The following is a 14,688-nucleotide window of genomic DNA, read 5'->3' on the forward strand; positions in this document are numbered from 1 at the left end:
AGCAGTCAACTAGGTAGTGGTTTAGCTTTCTAGAACATTCACTCATTTGTTTGTAAACTATTAACAAGCTAGTTACTTACCACATGTTGTTGTCAAACTGTCAACAGAGTAGCTGGCAAGCAACAAGGTATGCCAAATAGCAGTCTAAAGAACACTTGAGGGTAAATAAATCGTATTTGACCGTCCAGACAGAAGTTGTATGGCCAGGAATCAGATTTTTATTGGAATTCAAACGTTTGAAACGTTGCTTGACATAATCTGATTCCATGTGCTTTTTGTCTGTTCAGACTGCAGGAAAAATAAGAAATTTCAATCAGACATGCAAATTTTTTTTATTTGAGTCACTTCAAATTTCCAATGTGAACAAGGCTCTGGTTCACTTGAGAACAACTGAGACACTAATTTTAACAATCTGTATCGTTTAACCTCCGTTTAACCTGCATTTTACATAAGATAGTGACCTGAATTCATGGATTTAATGAAGAATGAATGGATATCTGTATTCTGACACCTTTTATGTGAGCTAATGAGATATGTTACCATTGCCACAACCTAGAAAGTATTGGCCCCAGTATTGGAATTGTAGAACAATGGACGTTCCATTGTATTCACATTACAACACATGTGTGCACACACACACACACACACACACACACACACACACACACACACACACACACACACACACACACACACACACACACACACACACACACACACACTGACCTTGTCATTCAGTTCACATTACAAAAATGTGAGATTCTGCAGAACCAGACCCAATCAGTGTCAGAGTGGATCCAACCTAAACATGAAATCACATCTCCCTCCCGCTGTCCTTCTGGAAAGACGCTGCGCTGTGAAGGTAATACACACACACATGCACGCACACACACGTCCTACCAATCAACATAACATCGGCCTTGTTCTACTTTCTAAATCCATACTACTCAGAAACAGTACCAGCACAACAACACTAACCAGACAGAATCAACCATGAAAGAACATGGGAACAGGGAGACAGAGAGACGGAGTAGAGGGGGAGATTGAGTAAGAGACTGAGGATTTCACGGAGGTGAAAAGTGAAATATGAGGACAGAGTGAGAGGGAGTTGAAGATTGCTGTGTGCTGCCCTGGCACCCATTCAGCAGCAGCCTGGCCAGGAGACCACAGTACAGTCGGAGCCCCGGAGGCCTGGTGGAGGTCCGTCCTGGGGCCTGGGAGTTTCCTGAGGGCCATGGCCAATATCAGCCCTCTCCCTCTGGGAGTGACAACGAGGGGCAGTGAGGGGCGGAGTTGAGGTGGAGTGAGTGCTGGTCATGTCTATATCCCGCACTGTTCATTTTTACTGTCTGGGATTAGAGAGAGCGGTGGCGGTGGAGGGGTGATGGTGGAGGAGTGTAGAAATCACGGGTCATGTTCTCCTCCTTTCTCCCCCTATCTGTTTCCCTTGGCGACCGTGTCTCTCTCAGCGGCGGCAGGCTGCGGTAGCAGGAAGTGATGTCGTCCATCTGGGGTGGTCGTTAAGTCGTTCAGCAGAGAGCAGGAGATCAGGAGTCTGGCCATGGACACAGAATAACATCTGAAACACACTCCCTAACCTAACCCCAAATAGATTCTGCTGGGTCGACTCATTTAGAACAAATGAGCTCTGAAGAGAAGTCAAAATGAAAGGAAATATTTGGAGGTCATTCTTGAATGCAGTAAGTTAGTCACAACAAGACATAAGAAAGGTAAGCCAGATAAAACAATAGCAGATGTAAAACCTGGATATGGAGTATTTAGTTCTGTGTTGGTGCTCAGACTGTGGGAATGTATACTGACCAAGAAACCCTCTCTTTATTCTCCAGCCTTAGTACTGAGTGTACAAGGCAACTTCCTAATATTGAGTTGGTATCCTGCCATTACTATATAAAACATATTTTTACTATCATACTATTAATGAACCATGCCATGACACAATGATAAGGATTAGGTTTTTATTTTACATGTATTCTAAGTGTTAACCTAAAAAGCCATAACAACACACTGACATGATTAATCTCCCCCTATCCATTCAGAAAGGTGATCTGAAATGATGTCATGGAGTTAGAGTTTTGCTGTAAGTCATATGCAAATATATGTAGATGAGCGCTTCGCATACATAATGATCTCAGTGGCATGTCATGCAGGGTGCCATATCTGTCAACATAAATCACCAATCTGCATGCCAACCACTGCTGTTGAGGCTATTCTCTGGGGTGGGCTTTAGGATTTAGTCTTTGGGCTTTAGGCTTTTGTCATCCCTCACCGAATCATTAAGCTAAAACAACCCTCTGACCTTCTATATGTGCGATACAGGGGGATAGTTATTTACTTACTTAGGCCCATCTATCGTCCTATAGGCCATGGTTGACACCAACAACAAGGGGATAAATACTTTACATGTGAGCATATCCCACTGGGCACAGACATCAGTTCAACGTCTAGTTTTGATTCACATTTGGTTGAGGTGTCAACTAACGTAAAGGACTCCTGAGTGGCGCAACAGTCTAAGGCACTGCATCACAGTGCTTGAGGCGTCACTGCAGACCTGGGTTCAATCCCAGGATGTGTCGCAGCTGACCGGGAGACCCATGAGACGCACAATTGGGTTAGGGGAAGGTTTGGCTGGCCAGCATGCCATTGCGCTCCAATTGGACATCATGAAATTAGGGTAAAATATTTTATTTTTGAAGTTGGGTGAAAAAAATACAGAATTAACTTTTTGCGAATACAGTTAGTTTTCCACGTTGAGTCACTGTCTTCACATGAAATGAGGTGAAAACAACGTTGATTTAAACAGTTTTGTCCCAGTGGGATATATGTGTTGAGGGAGAGCGTTAGTGATGTGTAGGCCATTGAAATGTAAAGTAGGTTATAGTACTGTGTTTGTAACGAGTTGCGCTGAAAATCGGGTTCAGGGAGTGAGTGTTTTAATAAATAAAACAAAAGAAGAAGCACAGACTTAACGCTGGAACAGAAACAATAACGGCTGGGGAAGGAACCAAAGGGAGAGACATATATAGGGAAGGTAATCAGGGAGGTGATGTGAGTCTGATGACGCGCAGGTGCGTGTATCGATGGTGACAGGTGTGCGCCATAACGAGCAGCCTGGTGACCTAGAGGCTGGAGAGGGAGCACACGTGACAGTACCCTCTTCCTGACATGCAGCTCCAGCCGCAGGACACCGACCAAAATGATGATCCCGGGGATTAGGAGCGGACCGGTCACCTCTGCTGATGCGCAGGAAACCTGTAGATCCGGCTGAGACGCAGGAGAATGGCGACCTTCTGTAGAGCGCCGGAGAGAGAGCATACCTGACAGTACCCCCTCCCCGGTGCGTTCAGCTCCAGCCGCAGGATGTCAAACAAAGGGAAGATCCCGGGGATCAGGAGCGGACTGGTTACCCTTGCTGATGCGTGGGAACCTGTTGCCGGCTGGGGCGCGGGAACCTGACAGACCGGCTGAGGCAGGGGAGACTGGCGATCCTGCCAGTCTCACACACACGAGAGCCTGATGAGCCGGTGGAGGCAGGGGAGCCTGGCGATCCGGCTGAAGCAGGGGAGCCTGGTGATCCGGCTGAGGCATGAGAGCCTGATGAGCCGGCGGAGGCAGGGGAGCCTGATGAGCCGGCGGAGGCAGGGGAGCCTGATGAGCCGGCGGAGGCAGGGGAGCCTGATGAGCCGGCGGAGGCAGGGGAGCCTGATGAGCCGGCGGAGGCAGGGGAGCCTGATGAGCCGGCGGAGGCAGGGGAGCCTGATGAGCCGGCGGAGGCAGGGGAGCCTGATGAGCCGGCAGAGGCAGGGGAGCCTGATGAGCCGGCGGAGGCAGGGGAGCCTGACGATCTGGCTGAGGTGGCTCCCGGACCCGACGTCATTCCCACCAAAAAAATGAATAAATAAAAAAACTCCCTGATACTTACGTTAGGTGAGGCGTTATTCTGTAACGAGTTGCGCTGAGTGTCAGGAAGCAAGTTCAGGGAGTGAGTGTTTTAATAAATGAGCGCACCATAAAACAAAACAAGAAGCACAGACTTAACAATGGAACAGAAACAATAATGCCTGGGGAAGGAACCAAAGAGAGAAACATATACAGGGAAGGTAATCAGGGAGGTGATGGAGTCCAGGTGAGTCTTTTGACGCGCAGGTGCGCGTAACGATGGTGACAGGTGTGCGCCATAATGGGCAGCCTGGTGACCTAGAGGCTGGAGAGGGAGCACAAGTGACAGTGTTGTATTTCTCCAGGACAAAGCAGAGCAGCTGTAGCCTCCAGATCTAGCTAAGTGATTCACTAGTTAGAACAGAAGTACAGCATATTTTACTGTCCAGGGATATTAATCACACACACACACACACACACACACACACACACACACACACACACACACACACACACACACACACACACACACACACACACACACACACACACACACACACACACACACACACACACACACACACACACACACACACACACACACACACACACACACAGAGGCAGTACTGCTAACACACACGCCACAAATGCATGCACTCAGTGCCAGACACGTTCAAAGGTGTACAAATTAAATTCAGACGATCATTACTCAAAACGCGGAACATTTGCACACAGGAAGAGAAAAACACAGTTGATTATTAAGCTGCTTCCTTTAGTGTAAGTTCTAGGTAAACGGCAAACTAAAGGCAGAGAGTCATGTTAGATCTAAACAAGAGGAATAGTCTCTCTGGTGTACTGCTCCTTGGGGATCTTTGCCAAGGCAGACCATAATGGACCAGCTTATCAGTGCCTACTTAAAGCTACCCCACAGCTACCCTGGTAATATGTAACACACAACACTGTGAAAGATCGCTGGTTTGAATCCCCGAGCCAACAAGGTGAAAAATCTGTCGGTGACCTTGAGCAAAGCACTTAGCCCTAATTATGCCAGGGTCGCCGTTGATGATGTCAGACCCTGGCTGTTACCTCACTCTCCGAGGGTGTTTTAGGAAGAGTTGGGATACGCAAACAACACATTTCCAGTAGGACAAATATAAGTTCCAACATGCATGTGCACACACAGCCTTGGTCACATGGAGACATGTTGAGGAAGATCCTGTTATCCACACTGTCTTTTCCTCCACTCCCAGAGCCTCTCCTCTCCAACCTTCTGATAGTAGTGGGGAGAATTGAGGGGAAAACATCGACTTTACTGTGTCATTTGAACTATTTGAGATGTCCTCATCCAAATCCACAAGCTTTATATCCCCCGCCCTCCTCCCTCCTTCTATCCACTCCCAATTCATTCCAAACGGCTCAGTTTCATTTTAAAAGTCATATTAAAGAGGAATTAGGGCTGTCCTGGTTTTCAAGCATGAACACGACAACTTGAATTAAATCATCTGTTGCCCTTTCTCCATCTCCCCCTCTCTCCTTCTTCGACGTCATTGTTGCGTTTGTGTTCGTTGATTAGTTTCCATATTCCCTCACAGCGGGTTTGATAATCTTCTTAAAAACCTTTGGGCCTCTACTGTCTACTGTGCAACCAGCCATGCCCAAACAAGCAAAAACAAGGAGAGGAACAGAACAAGAGAAGAGAGAGAGGGTTCTGAAATGTACACTACATGACCAAAAATATGTGGACACCTACTCGTCCAACATCTCATTCCAAAATCATGGGCATTAGTATGGAGTTGTTCCCCCTTTGCTGTTATAACAGCATCCACTCTTCTGGGAAGGCTTTCCACTGGAACATTGCTCCGGGGACTTGCTTTCATTCAGCCACAAGAGCATTAGTGAGGTCGGGCACTGATGTTGGCCGATTAGGCCTGGCTCACATTCATCCCAAATGTGTTCAATGTAGTTGTTGTCAAGTTCTTCCACACCGATCTCAACAAAACATTTCTGTATGGACTTCGCTTTGTGCACGGGGGCATTGTTATGCTGAAACAGGAAAAGGCCATCCCCAAACTGTTGCCACAAAGTTAGAATGTCATCGTACTGTATGCTGTAGCATTATGATTTCTCTTCACTGGAACTAAGGGACCGAGCACGAACCATGAAAAACAGCCCCAGACCATTATTCCTCCTCCACCAAAATGTACAGTTGGCACTATGCATTGTGGCAGGTAGCTTTCTCCTGGCATCCGCCAAACCCAGATTTGTCCGTCACATTGCCAGATTGTGAGGTATGATTTATCACTCCAGGGAACGCGTTTCCACTGCTCCACAGTCCAATGGCGGCGAGCTTTACACCACTCCAGCCGACGCATGGCATTGCGCATGGTGATCTTAGGCTTGTGTGCGGCTGTTTGGCCATGGAAACCCAGTTCATGAAGCTCCCTACAAACAGTTATTGTGATGACGTTGCTTCCAGAGGTAGAATGGAACTCGATAGTGAGTGTTGCAACCGAGGACAGACGATTTTTTGGCGCAACCCGCTTCAGCACTCAGCGGTCCCATTCTGTGCGCTTGTGCGGACTACCACTTTGCGGCTGAGCCGTTGTTGCTCCTAGACTTTGCACTTCACAATAACAGCACTTAGTTGACCGGGGCAGGTTTAGCATGGCAGAAATTTGACAACCTGACTTGTTGGAAAGGTGGCATCCTATGACGATGCCACGTTGAAAGTCACTGAGCTCTTCAGTAAAGCCATTCTACTGCCAATGTTTGTCTATAGAGATTGCATGGCTTTGTGCTCGATTTTATACACTTTTCAACAACGGGTGTGGCTGAAATAGCTGAATCCACTAATTTAAAGAGGTGTTCACATACTTTTGTATATATAATGTATCAGGGTTAAGGATATTTCCATTTAAATATGTCTCAATCAAGGATTTGGCAAGTGTTCCCATGGAAACTGCGGTCCATCTCTGGATTGTGTCTGTGTGAGTGTGTATGTTTGTGTGTGACCTCATAGCTGAACACTTTTAGCCGGTTAGTTTCGCTGCAGATGCTGGGGCCGAGGAGTTGGTTCTTTTCAGAGGAGATTTAGATATACCTCAACCTACTGACACACAGCATTACTTCCACATGTTGGAGTCCTGAGCTGCCCCACCAACCATTTACCAACATCTTTTCACTGCACTTTCTGCATGCAACAACAACGTAGACCAGTCAGGCACAACATTGGATATGGAACTGCTACATGTTAATAGTCCTCTGTGAAAACATAAATTAATATTATTCTTAGTAAAATTATTTAACAAAGAGTGGATACCTCACCAAGACTGCACATCTGATCAGATGAGATTCACACCACTAGAAGTATATTGCTGGATCAGCTGTCAGGTGCTGTCTCTGATAGTAGAGGCTATAGTGATGCTGGTAGTGAGATATTATTGGGATAACGATTCATTCTCTGATAAAACCCAACTTCATGTTTGTCCATGTAATGTATAGTGAAGCAGCTTGTCCAGAGCCTGACTCAGAGAAAACAGCCATGTGGTGATCTCTCAGCTCCGTCGCCTCCGTTGACCACAGGAACTCATTTAAAGGCTTGTTTTAATGAACGCACAAAATGGACGCTGTCCTTCCAACTAAATTGATTACTTCCCCTAGAATTGAGAGATCATTGTCTGTCAGGAGACTTGGACCCCATGCTGTCTCTGCTGTGGTGGGGTGAGCGGCAGACACACAGGCTGAGGAGATCCGACAGTCTACCAGAGAGGAGAAAACCAATCTGGGAAATCTGGGAAAACCAATCTGACAGAATATCTTCACACTGCAGTATCCTGCTCTCATTCAAAAACCCATTGGCCCCTCTCCGGCCGTGTGTGTTGCTGTGTTGTTGCTTGTAAAGGAATGGGTTTATGTAGTGCGTGTATGTGTGTGTGTGATTGTGTGATTGTGTGTGTGTGTGTGTGTCTGTCTGTTTGTATGCGTGTGTTAGCATGGACTCAAGCTTTTGCATGGACTCAAGCTTAACGTTATTGTCATTGATGGCCCACTAGGTACCCTTGGAGAGTTTCTCAAAGAGCTTAGCAACTTGATAAGTTCATTTACTTGGCGACTTCAACCTAACTTCGATTAATTTCTTTCCAACTACCTCTTTCCCCTCTTCACAAGGCAGGCAATACGCTTGACCTCATCTTTACTAGAGGCTGTCCACCTACTAATCTCACTGCAACCCTCCTCCAGGTCTCTGATCACTACTTTGTTTCCTTTTCTGTCTCCCTTTCCTCCAAACCAAACCATGAATATTGTGTGCCGTCACAATATTCGCTATCCCTCTCTCCCACTACTCTACTCTTCTTTCCTAACCTGTAGCCTTCCCTGTAGCTCAGTTGGTAGAGCATGGTGTTTGCAACGCCAGGGTTGTGGGTTCGATTCCCACGGGGGGCCAAGTACGAAGAAAAAAAACAAATGTATGAAATAAAAAAAAATGAAATGTATGCATTCACTACTGTAAGTCGCTCTGGATAAGAGCGTCTGCTAAATGACTAAAATGTAAATGTAAAATGATCTCTCCCTTCCGCTAAATCCTTCTCCCTTCTAATTCTGCATCTTTGACACTACTCTCCTCGCTTTCCGACTCCTATGACTCACATTGTCCCCTTTCCTCCCGGGTGGCTCGGCTCTCCCCTCCTGCTCTGTGGGTGAGTGACTCATTGCGAGCTTAACCTCTTTGGGATAGGGGGCAGTATTTTCACGGCCGGATAAAAAACGTACCCGATTTAATCTGGTTACTACTCCTGCCCAGAAACTAGAATATGGATATAATTAGTAGATTTGGATAGAAAACACTCTAAAGTTTCTAAAACTGTTTGAATGGTGTCTGTGAGTATAACAGAACTCATATGGCAGCCAAAACCTGAGAAGATTCCATACAGGAAATGCCCTGTCTGACAATTTGTTGTCCTTCTGTTGCATCTCTATCAACATTACAACATCTGTGCTGTAACGTGACACTTTCTAAGGCTTCCATTGGCTCTCTAAAGCCGCCAGAAAGTGGAATGGGGTGTCTGCTGTCTCTGGGCAAAGTACAGCAGCTCTGTTTGTGAGTGGTCAGCCTGGGGACAGTGAGACTGGAGATGCGCGGTCACGAGACTTCTCCTTTTTTTTCTTTCAGACTTTGAATGAATACAACGTTGCCCGGTTGGAATATTATCGCTATTTTACGAGAAAAATAGCATAAAATTTATTTTAAACAGCGTTTGACATGCTTCTAAGTACGGTAATGGAATATTTCAAAAAAAAATTGTCACGAAATGCGCTCGTGCGTCACCCTTCGGATAGTGACCTGAACGCACGAACAAAACGGAGGTATTTGGATATAACAATGGATTATTTGGAACCAAAACAACATTTGTTGTTGAAGTAGAAGTCCTGGGAGTGCATTCTGACGAAGAACAGCAAAGGTAATCCAATTTTTCTAATAGTAATTCTGAGTTTAGTGAGCCCCAAACTTGGTGGGTGTCAAATTAGCTAGCCTGTGATGGCCGAGCTATGAACTCAGAATATTGCAAAATGTGCTTTCGCCGAAAAGCTATTTTAAAATCGGACACAGCGATTGCATAAAGGAGTTTTGTATCTATAATTCTTAAAATAATTGTTATGTATTTTGTCAACGTTTATCATGAGTAATTTAGTAAATTCACCAGAAGTTTTCGGTGGGTATGCTAGTTCTGAACATCACATGCTAATGTAAAAAGCTGGTTTTTGATATAAATATGAACTTGATTGAACAAAACATGCATGTATTGTATAACATAATGTCCTAGGAGTGTCATCTGATGAAGATCATCAAAGGTTAGTGCTGCATTTAGCTGTGGTTTTGGTTTATGTGACATATATGCTTGCTTGGAAAATGGCTGTGTGATTATTTGTGTCTATGTACTCTCCTAACATAATCTGATGTTTTGCTTTCGCTGTAAAACCTTTTTGAAATCGGACAATGTGGTTAGATTAAGGAGAGTCTTATCTTTAAAATGGTGTAAAATAGTTGATTGTTTGAGAAAATAGAATTTTGGTATTTTAGTTGGTTTTGTATTTCACGCCGTGCGATGCCATTGGCTGTTGGCTAGGGGTTCCGCAGGCGGAACGTCTGTCCTCAACAGCTTAAGAACAGGGATGCGGGCAGCTGAGCGAAAATTAGGGAAAACTAAACTTTTGGAGGACCTATCATCCTTTCACTCCCTACTCTCTGCCTTCTCTTCCACTGTATCCACTGCTGAAGCCATTTTCTATCACTCTAAATGTCCTAACCCTAGGAAACTATTTTCCACCTTCTACTCCCTCCTTAATCCTCCACCCCCTCCCCCTCCCCCCTCCCTCTCTGCGGACGATTTTGTCAACAACTTTGGAAAAAAAGTTGTCGACATCCGCTACTCATTCACTCAGCCTGTTGAGTCTATTGGTCTCACTCACACAGAATTACCCTGCGCCTTGACCTCTTTCTCCCCTCTCTCTCCAGATGACATCCTACAACTAGTGAGGTCCGGCCGCCCGACAACCTGCCCTCTCAACCCCATCCCCTCCTCCCTTCTCCAGACCATCTCTGGTGACCTCCCATTCCGCATTTCCCTCATCAACTCATCCCTGACCACTCGCTGCGTCATCTATGACTTCAAAATGGCCCCAGTTGCACCCCTCCTCAAGAAACCAACACTCAACTCTTCTGACATAAAAACTATAGACCTGTATCCCTTCTTTCTTTCCGTTCCAAAACACTTTGAGCGTGCTGTCTCTGATCAACTTTCTCTTATTATCTCTCTCTGAACGATCTTGACCCTAACCAGTCAGGCTTCAAGAAGGGTCACTCAACCGTGACTGCTCTTCGCAGTGTCCCAGAGGCTCTCATTACTGCCAAGGCTGACTCTCTCTCCTCTGTTCTCATCCTCCTAGATCAATCCCCTGCCTTTGACACCATGAACCATGAGATCCTCCTCTCCACCCTCTCAGGGCTGGGCGTCTCAGGCTACGTACTCTCACTGCTGGTGTCCCCCAGGGCTCGGTTCTAGGCCCTCTCCTCTTCCCTCTATACACCAAGTCACCCGTCTCTGTCATATCCTCACATGGACTCTCCTATCGTTGCTATGCGGCTGACACTCAACTTCTTATCTCCATCCCCCCTTCTGACACCCAGGTGGCGACATGCATCTCTGCGTGCCTGGCAGATATCTCAACTTGGATGTTGGCTCACCACTTCCTCCCGGGGAAGGCCTGCCCGCTCAAAAACCTCTCTATCCCGGTTGACAACTCCACAGTGTCACCCTCCCAGAGTACAAAGATACTTGGCATGACCCTGGACAACACCCTGTTGTTCTCTGCAGACATCAAAGCAGTGACCCGCTCTTGCAGGTTCATGCTCTACAACATCCATAGAGTACAACCCTACCTCACACAGGAAGTGGCACAGGTCCTAATCCAAGCACTTGTCCTCTCCCTTCTGGAATACTGCATCTCACTGTAGGCTGGGCTCCCCGCTTGTGCCATCAAACCACTGCAACTTATCCAGAACGCAGCAGCCGCCTGGTTTGTAACTTTCCCAAGTTCTCTCATGTCACCCCACTCCTCTGCACATTCCACTGGCTTCCAGTTGAAGTTCACATCCACTACAAGACCATGGTGCTAACCTACAGAACAGCAAGAGGAACTGCCCCTCCCTACCTTCAGGCTATGCTCAAACCCTACACCCCAACACGAGCACTCCATTCTGCCACATCAGGTTTCTTGGCCCACCCCTACGGGAGAGCAGCTCCCACTCAGTCCAGTCCAAGCTCTTCTCTGTCCTGGCACTCCAATGCTGGAACCAGCTTCCCCCTGAAGCTAGGACAGCAGAGTCCCTTCCCATCTTCTGAAAAAAATCTGAAACCTTTCAAACTGTATCTTAAATAATCCTCATCCTCACACCCCCCCCCAAAACAAAATATATAGAAAAAATGTTTAATTAACCAGCACTTGCACTTGACCGTCGCCATCCCTACCCCACCCCTCCTTCTAGCTCTGACTCTACTGACAGCTACGTTATTATGGAAAAATTTACTTTCTATGCCTCTGATATGTGGTTGTCCCACGCACTAACTGGATAAGAGCGTCTGCTAAATGACTAGCATGTAAAATGTAAACATTTAAATGTGGGATATGATGTCATATCTCCTGACATCATAATTCTGGTTACTCTATATCCTTTACTTATCCCATTCAGGTGACTGACATGAGTGGGAACAATTCAATTTAGTATCAATGTCCTGATAAAGTCAGTATGTCTCTGAGGTCATAAGGTCAGTCAGGTAGGACACCTGTGTGCCTTTCTGGGCCTTCCTCCTCTCACAAAGCGCTGAATGATATGGTTCCTTTCCTCCCAGGAATGGCACCAGACAGCTGTAAATTATAAAGCTATTTTCCTAATAATTACCCCCTCAACGGGGGGTGACCTTTGTTCCACCCCACCACAGCCGGAGCAGCACACAGGTAATTAATGCTCTGCGCACACACACACAGATGCACACACCATGCACACACACCCCTACCTCCATGGAGAGAGGGCGACACGGACCACTGGGCCCTCTGTGAAAATAATACCCTGCCCATCCAGGACATCAATGGCTGGGAAATGTGTGTGTACCTGTGAGTGGGAGGTGTTTAGTGTGTGGGAATAGCTGTGTAATGGTGTGTGAATCTTAAAGTGAGACTAAGAGAGGTTCTCTTATCTAGTTAGGACAATGCTTGAGTCAGAGCAGCCTGTTCTCTCATCTAGTTAGGACAATGTTCTAGTCAGAGTAGCTGCAGACTGTTCTCTCATCTAGTTAGGACAATGTTCTAGTCAGAGCAGCTGCAGAATGTTATTTTATCTAGTTAGGACACTGTCCTATTCAGAGCAGCTGCAGACTGTTCTCTTATCTAGTTAGGACACTGTCCTATTCAGAGCAGCTGCAGACTGTTCTCTTATCTACAGTAGTTAGGACAATGTTCTAGTCAGAGCAGCCGCAGAATGTTATTTTATCTAGTTAGGACACTGTCCAATTCAGAGCAGCTGCAGACTGTTCTCTTATCTCGTTAGGACAATGTTCTTGTCTGAGCAGCTGCAGACTGTTCTCTTATCTAGTTAGGACACTGTCCTATTCAGAGCAGCTGCAGACTGTTCTCTTATCTAGTTAGGACACTGTCCTATTCAGAGCAGCTGCAGACTGTTCTCTTATCTAGTTAGGACACTGTCCTATTCAGAGCAGCTGCAGACTGTTCTATTATCTAGTTAGGACACTGTCCTATTCAGAGCAGCTGCAGACTGTTCTCTTATCTAGTTAGGACACTGTCCTATTCAGAGCAGCTGCAGACTGTTCTCTTATCTAGTTAGGACACGGTCCTATTCAGAGCAGCTGCAGACTGTTCTCTTATCTAGTTAGGACACTGTCCTATTCAGAGCGGCTGCAGACTGTTCTCTTATCTACAGTAGTTAGGACAATGTTCTAGTCAGAGGAGCTGCAGCCTGTTCTCTCATCTAGTTAGGACAATGTTCTAGTCAGAGTAGCTGCAGACTGTTCTCTTATCTAATTAGGTCAATGTTCTAGTCAGAGTAGCTGCAGACTGTTCTCTTATCTAGTTAGGACAATGTTCTAGTCAGAGCAGCCTGTTCTCTTATCTAGTTAGGGCAATGTTCTAGTCTGAGCAGCTGCAGACTGTTCTCTTATCTACAGTAGTTAGGACACTGTCCTATTCAGAGCAGGTGCAGAATATTATTTTATCTAGTTAGGACACTGTTCTAGTCAGAGTAGCTGCAGACTGTTCTCTTATCTAATTAGGTCAATGTTCTAGTCAGAGTAGCTGCAGACTGTTCTCTTATCTAGTTAGGACAATGTTCTAGTCAGAGCAGCCTGTTCTCTTATCTAGTTAGGACAATGTTCTAGTCTGAGCAGCTGCAGACTGTTCTCTTATCTACAGTAGTTAGGACACTGTCCTATTCAGAGCAGCTGCAGAATGTTATTTTATCTAGTTAGGACACTGTCCTATTCAGAGCAGCTGCAGACTGTTCTCTTATCTACAGTAGTTAGGACAATGTTCTAGTCAAGGCATCTGCAGAATGTTCTCTTATCTCGTTAGGACAATGTTCTTGTCTGAGCAGCTGCAGACTGTTCTCTTATCTACAGTAGTTAGGACAATGTCCTATTCAGAGCAGCTGCAGACTGTTCTCTTATCTAGTTAGGACACTGTCCTATTCAGAGCAGCTGCAGACTGTTCTCTTATCTCGTTAGGACACTCTCCTATTCAGAGCAGCTGCAGACTGTTCTCTTATCTAGTTAGGACACTGTCCTATTCAGAGCAGCTGCAGACTGTTCTCTTATCTAGTTAGGACACTGTCCTATTCAGAGCAGCTGCAGACTGTTCTCTTATCTAGTTAGGACACTGTCCTATTCAGAGCAGCTGCAGACTGTTCTCTTATCTAGTTAGGACACTGTCCTATTCAGAGCAGCTGCAGACTGTTCTCTTATCTAGTTAGGACACTGTCCTATTCAGAGCCGCTGCAGACTGTTCTCTTATCTAGTTAGGACAATGTTCTTGTCAGAGCAGCTGCTGTGATCTTTGTGAACTCACAAACTCTTTCAGCCATACACCCACATGCAGTTGGTCACATGCAGTCATGCACGCACACAATCACATTCACACACAAGTACACACAGACACACACACACAGACACACACACACAGACACACACACACACACAGACACACACACACACACACACACACACA

The sequence above is a fragment of the Salmo salar genome, chromosome ssa09 (genome assembly GCF_905237065.1).
Source record: "Salmo salar chromosome ssa09, Ssal_v3.1, whole genome shotgun sequence".
NCBI lineage: Eukaryota > Metazoa > Chordata > Actinopteri > Salmoniformes > Salmonidae > Salmo > Salmo salar.